Genomic DNA, 7,376 nt, shown 5'->3' with positions numbered 1-7,376 from the left:
CCTCCTCCTCCTCCTCCTCCTCCTCCTCCTCCTCCTCCTCCTCCTCCTCCTCCATCCTCTCCTGGTCTACCTCCCAGGGCTGGGGGCAGGGAAGCGGCTTCCTCCCGTCTCCCTTCCGGAGCTGCGGAAAGGGTCGTCCTTGGGCTGCCGCCGCTAGTTTCCCTGCCCGGCCCTGGCGAGGGGGAGCCGGGGCGGGGAGCCCGGGGCCGGCCTCTCTTCCTCGGAGAAAGGAAAGGGAAGAAATTCCTCCAAGTTGAACAATCATTCTGTTGGGTTTGGGAGATGTTATTCCTAGTGACAGACAAGGGCAATTATGTTCAATCCTCCAGCAGTTTTAGCCTAATTTCATTACCGCTGTGCGATTCTCCCGGAGCCGCGAGTCTGTCAATGTCTCGCAGAACGGATTAGCCGGCACTTTCTTCATCTTCAAATGAATTTTAGCTGTCATGCCCTTGATGAATAGAACAGGGACAGACGGCTAACCTAGGGGAAGGAGCCTGCCCGGCTGCCCGGAGCCTGCACGGATGGCGCCTGCCAGGCCGGGAGGGGCACCTGCTCGGGGCCTCGAGGTAACCACCCGGCAGCGCTGGCCAGGGAGGGCCCGGCAGCCGCAGCGAGCGGCCGTGCCCGCCTCCCAGCGCCGTGGACAGGTGGGGGCCGCCGCGGCTTCTTCTTCTTCTTCTTCTTCGTTATGGTTATTGGCTCACCTGGACACATACATGGCCCAGGGTTCCTCGTGCTTTTAGGAAGCTAGAAAGAGACTAAAACATGGAACAGGGGATGTCAGGGCTGGGAGGAAACTTAGAACAGGGAGTGTTAGAGCTGGGAGGAACCTTAGAACAGGGAGTGTTAGAGCTGGGAGGGGGCTTAGAACAGAGAATATTAGAGCTTGGAGGAACCTTAGAACAGGGAGTGTTAGAGCTGGGAGGGGGCTTAGAACAGGGAATGTCAGAACTTGGAGGAACCTTAGAACAGGGAATGTCAGAGCTGGGAGGAACCTTAGAACAGGGAGTGTTAGAGCTGGGAGGGGGCTTAGAACAGGGAATGTCAGGGCTGGGAGGGGGCTTAGAATAGAGAGTGTCAGGGCTGAGAAGAACCTTAGAACAGGGAATCTCAGGGCTAGGAGGGGCTCTAGATCCTCTCTCATCCAGTTCACTCATTTTACAGATGAAGAAACCAGTCAAGAAAAAGTCAATGATTTGCTGCGCTTTCCCAGTGAAGAGATCCTCCCTCGCCCTTGATTCTCAGCCCAGGGGCTTTCCCTCATACCAAGCTGCTTCCTTTCTCACTGGAATGATTTTCTTTGGGAAATGAATTTCTAGCTCTAGGCCAATGTTCCTCGGCCCCGCCCAGCTGTCTCTTCCTTCTGCATGTCCTGCGGAACAGCTCTGGTGCAGGGGCTGAGGAGAGGGATACTCCTGGAATCATTCACTGGTTCCCCATTAAAGGCAAGGCAGGCTGGTGCACAGAGCTGAGTCTGGAGTCAGGTAGACCTTGAAGCCGGGTCACCATGCTGACTCCAGTGCTTACTAGCTCTGCAACCCTGGAAAATCAGTTCACCCCTGTGAGGCTCAGTTTCCTCATCTATAGAATGGAGACAGTAACAATTATCTTGTATCACTTGGCGGATGGCTCTAAGGAAAATGCTGTGTAAACCTTTCAGGGCAAGAGAAATGAGTTATTGATGTTAAAAGAGGAAAGGAGACCTTGCTTGGCCTGGCCAAAAGAGCTCCCATTTATCTTCTGCTTTATGGTTTGCAAAGCACCTTATGGGCATTAATGACCAAATGTAATCCTCCCAGCAGCCCTCTGAAGCAGGGGTTATTATCATCCTCATTTTACAGATGCAGAAACAGAGACTCCAAGAGGAGAGATGACTTACAACCTGCAGATGAAGGCATGACAGAAGTCATCTAGATCAGCCTCCTTATTTGACATAGGTGGGGCCCATCCAAATGAGGTGACTTACCCAAGGTCACACAGATAGGGGCAGAGCAAAGATTGGATGTCTATGTCAAGTTCACTATTAAGTCCAATTTAACAATGAGAAAGTCAGCTTGCAGACATTAGGATGTAGGACTTCAGAAGTCATCTAGCCTAGTCCTTCCATGTGGCATTTGGGGAAACTGAGGCTCAAGGAACAAAATGATTGATGTGTTCAGGGAGACACAACTAGGAAGTGTCTAAGGAAGGATTAGAACCCAATTCTATATGCCTCCAAGTTCTAAAGTCACTCCCAGCTCTAACATTCCCTGTTCTAAGCTTCCTCCCAGCTCTGACATTCCCTGTTCTAAGCCTCCTCCCAGCTCTGACATTCCCTGTTCTAAGATCTCACCATCCCCTGTTCTAAGCTTCCTCCCAGCTCTGACATTCCCTGTTCTAAGCCCCCTCCCAGCTCTGACATTTCCTCTTTTATTCTTTTTCCTAAAAATACTGAGTCAACCTTCCCTGCTCTGACCGAGCTGGTCTTCTGAGAAGGCTCTGGGCTCTTTTCATTCAAAAATGCCATAACCGGGGCAGCTGGGTAGCTCAGTGGATTGAGAGCCAGGCCTAGAGACGGGAGGTCCTAGGTTCAAATCCGGCCTCAGACACTTCCCAGCTGTGTGACCCTGGGCAAGTCACTTGACCCCCATTGCCTACCCTTACCAATCTTCCACCTATAAGTCAATACACAGAAGTTAAGGGTTTAAAATTTAAAAAAAAAAAAAAAACAAAAAAAAACAAAAATGCCATAACCACAGGATCATAGATTCAGAGCTGAGCGGGATTCCCCCAAGGCCACCTACTCCAACCCTCCCATTCTAAAGTTGAGGAAACTAAGTACAGTACATCAAGGGAAGAGATGTGTCCAAGATGACACATGTTGTAAGCATCAGGAGGAAAGCACGGTGTGAACCTTCAAGGGTAGAAGAAATGGGAGTTATCGATAGTCATAGAGAAAAGGAGATCTTGTTTCTGAATCTAGGTTTCTAACTCTAAAGCCGGGGCTCTTTCCACTATACCCATACCAGAGCCCCCTGAGCTCGCTTAGCATCTTATGAGTAATTGTAGCGGGTAGGTTGATTTCCCAGGAAATTGAGGGACAGAATGGAGAAAAAGCTACTCAGTGAAGAGAGATGGGTTCTTCTGTGTGGCATGTTGACTTCTCCCTCAGACTGGAGAGCCAGCGGGACACAACGGGGTGGCAAATTAGAGCCAATCCAGCAGTCACACTCTCGGAAGGCCGAGCCTCTCAGCTCAGCCTCTGTCTCTGATCTGAGACCGGTACCTGGCTGGACTTGGCTGCTTCATAGGCATATTTCTCAGTGCCTTCTCACATTACTTGCCAAACTCATGATGTGACATGGGAAAAATCTTTGGAATGGAATGGCTTGTAGATACCCAGATCATAGACTGAGAACCAGAAGGGAACCCAGAGGCCGATTAGACCAGCCTCTCCTCTTACAGATAATGAGGCCTCAAGGAAATCTGAACTGTGGCTCTCCCCACGAGATTTTTTCTGGACACACATTTCTCTGATGACATCCTTTTATTGATTCCTTTGAACAATTCTTCACCTGGGAATCTCATTACCATTTGCCCTCCCTCTGTAAAATGAGATCATAGGACTCAACTAAAGTCACATTCAACAAGCTTGAGAAAGCCCCAGACCCTGCCCCAAATCCTCTAATCAGACTTCACTTTTTAAGTGTGACCAGGCAACAGACAGGACCAAGGGATGGGGCACTTGGTGGTAATAACACTGGGGGAAAGGGCCCTAAGGAGCTGGGTCACACATTTAACCGCCAGGATTTCAGGCAAATGAATTAAAGCTGGCCTCTAAGTGTATATATCATTGTATCCAATATTCCTGACATGGAATAGTTTTCTCTCTACCTTGTGAAGGCCTTTTCCATAGGGTAGCTACTCAAAAAAAACAATCTATGAAAATAAGTGAATAAATGAATGAAAGTCCTTCTGTTCTTCTTGAATGGTCAGAGACAAAAGAAAATAAAACTCATCTTTTGCTCTGATTGAATTCACTAAAATTTATGTTACATAATCTCAACTGGGCCCTCACTGCTGCCAGGCAATCCTTCTACACCTCCTTCATCCAGGTGCTGCCCCATTCTTTCTCTACAGCAGCTCTTTCAAGCCTCTTCATTCCTCAAATTTCTCATGACCCCCTCTCTCCTCACCCTGAGAACTTCAAATCATATTTCACTGAAAAGTCTGAGGTCACTGGCCAAAACTCCCTCTTCTCCCCACCTCAACTCACATTTCCCAGGCATCTTCTGCAATTATTTCTGCCTTTTCCTCTATCTCACATGAAGAGAGGACCCTTCTCACCAATGCAAATCCTATCCTATCTTCTCCAGATTTATCCCCTCTCTCTCATCTCTACTTTCTCCCTTTAATCTCTCTTTATCTACTGATGTCATCTCTACTACCTATAGACATCTCCATGTTTCCTTCTTCTTCAAAAAGACCCCTCATTAGGGGCAGCTGGGTAGCTCAGTGCATTGAGAGCCAGGCCTAGACTAGACGGGAGGTCCTAGGTTCAAATCTGGCCTCAGACACTTCCCAGCTGTGTGACCCTGGGCAAGTCACTTGACCCCTATTGCCTAACCCTTACCACTCTTCTGCCTCGGAACCAATACACAGTGTTGATTCCTTGACTGAAGGTAAGGGTTTTTATAAAAATTATAAAAAAAGACCCCTCATTTATGCCCTTCAATTGCGGCATGGCTGAACAAATTGTGGTATCTGCTGGTGATGGAATACTATTGTGCTATAAGGAATGATGAACTGGAGGAATTCCATGTGAACTGGAATCACTCCAAGAAGTGATGCGGAGTGAAAGGAGCAGAACCAGGAGAACATTGTACACAGAGACTGATATACTATAGCACAATCGAATGTAATGGACTTCTCTACTAGCAGCAATACAATGACCAAGGACAATTCTGAGGGACTTATGAGAAAGAACGCTGTCCACATCCAGAGAAAGAACTGTGGGAGCAGAAACACAGAAGAAAAACAACTGCTCAATCACATGGGTCGATGGGGATATGATTGAGGATGGAGACTAAGCAATCACCCTAGCACAAATATCTATAATATGGAAATAGGTCTTGATCAATGATACATGTAAAGGGGGCAGCTGGATGGCTCAGTGGATTGAGAGCCAAGCCTAGAGACAGGAGGTCCTAGGTTCAAATCTGGCTTCAGACACTTCCTAGCTGTGTGTCCCTGGGCAAGTCACTTAACCCCCATTGCCTAGCCCTGTAACAAATAAAATTAATATAGAAGGATATATATAAAAAAAGATATTAAGGCTTTAAAAAAAAGTTTAAAAAAATGATACATGTAAAATCCAGTGGAATTGCTTGTTGGCTATTGGAGGAGTGTGGGAGGCAGGGAGGGAAAGAACATGAATCATGAAACCATGGAAAAATATTCTTAATTAATTGAACTTAATTTTTTAAAAAAGATCCCTCATTTGAGCCATTCATTTCTTTTCTTTTAAACTCCTACCTTCAGTCTTAGGATCAATTCAGTGTATTGGTTCCAAGGCAGAAGGGTGGTAAGGGCTAGGCAATGGAGGGTAAGTGATTTGCCCAGGGTCACTCAGCTAGGAAGTGTCTGAGGCCAAAATTGAATCCAGCACTTCCCATCCACTCAGAGATCAGATCTGAACCGAGGACTTCTCAATCCACTGAGTCACCTAGCTGCCCCTGATCTATTCATGCCTGATAATGACTATCCCATATTTCTTTTCCTTTTTGAGGCTCAAGTCTTTGAAAAGGTTTTCTAAAACAGGGGTCTCTTCTCTCTTCTCATTCTCAACTCCCAACAATCTGGCTTCAAGCCTTGTCATTCCACCCAAACTGCTTTCTCCCAAGTTACCAATAATATCCCAGCAGACAAAACCAAGGGCCTTCTCTCTGTTCTTATCCTTCTTCAGCTTTCTCTCTGTAGTCTTTCACACTGTCGATTATCCTCTTCTCTATATTTTCCAGAACGTCACTCTCTCCTTGTTCTCCTCCTACTTATTTGATAATTCCTCAGTCTTGGCTGGATCCTAATCCATGTTATACCCACTCACCATGGGTGTCCTCCAGGGTTTTGGGGTGGAGGGAGGCTCTTCTCTTCTTCCATACTATTGCACCTGATGATCTCATCAGCCCCATGGATTCAATTGATATCTCTGTTGATGATTCTCAGATCTCTTTATTGAGTACTCTCTGCTGACCTCTGGTCTTGAATATTTAACTGCTTGTTAGATATCTCGAACAAGTTGACCTGTGGACCTCTTAAACTTGTGTCCCAAACTAAACTCCTTGGGTTTCCCCCAAGACATTCCTCTCTTCCTAACATCCCTCTTACTGTGGGGATTACTACTATCCTCCCAGTCACCCAAGCTTACAACCTAGATGTCATCCTGGACTCCGCACTCTCTCTTTCACCGTCAATGGACAACCTGGTACAAAGAATGGGATATATTTAAGAGTTGGGTCTAGATCTCCCCAATTTCCAAGTCCCTTTCCTTCCCTTATTACTCGATACTTAGCTTGAGCTGAGCCTTGAAGAAAGCCAGGGATCCAAAGAGAAAGCGATGACGAAAGCTTGGGGAATGGCCTGTGCAGAGGTGTGGAGGCAGGGGATGGAGTTTATATGGGGAATAGCCAGTTTGGCTAAAACATCAAGTATATGAAGAGGCAATAAGCCTGGAAGATCAGACTGGAGCCAGATTATAAAGAGTTTTAAATGCCAAGCAGAAGAGAATGTATTTTGTCCTATAGACAATGGGGAGCCACCAGGGGAGTGATAAGGGGATCTTTCCACAGATATAGACAGAGCTAGTTTAGCCTTGGGCCAGTTTCACTGAGCCAAAGAAAAGGCTAAGGGTTCAGTAGGAAAAGGAAACCAGAACTCGTCTTTCCTTTAGCATTAGTGGGGAGACTTAATACGCTAATGGATGGGATTGGGGTACAGACTGTAATGGAAGATGTGAAAAACCATAGGTTTGAATTCTATCTCTGATATGACTAGGGCAAGATGTAGGGCCTCAACTCCTCATCTGTAAAAGGCGTCACTACCTTCACTACCCGCCTCTGGGAGTTGTCCCAGGAGGGAAGTACTTTGTAAACCTCTACACGCTAAAAAAAAAAAAAAAATGGGAATAATCTGCATTATTTTCACCAGCCCTTTCTGATCCTCTGCTTACCTCCCCCAGCTAGGCTCAACCTGACTCAAATTTATCGACTCTCCTCACTGTCATGGCATCAATAAAATGTACTTTGCTAATTAATCTTTTGTAGATAATTGCAGAAAATGATTGCCTGCCTCTGGCTGTGACCCTCCTCTCCTCCCAGACCCTTCTCTCCCTTCCC

This window comes from Gracilinanus agilis, chromosome 1, assembly GCF_016433145.1.
Source record: "Gracilinanus agilis isolate LMUSP501 chromosome 1, AgileGrace, whole genome shotgun sequence".
NCBI lineage: Eukaryota > Metazoa > Chordata > Mammalia > Didelphimorphia > Didelphidae > Gracilinanus > Gracilinanus agilis.
Note: the sequence above shows the minus strand (reverse complement) of the source record.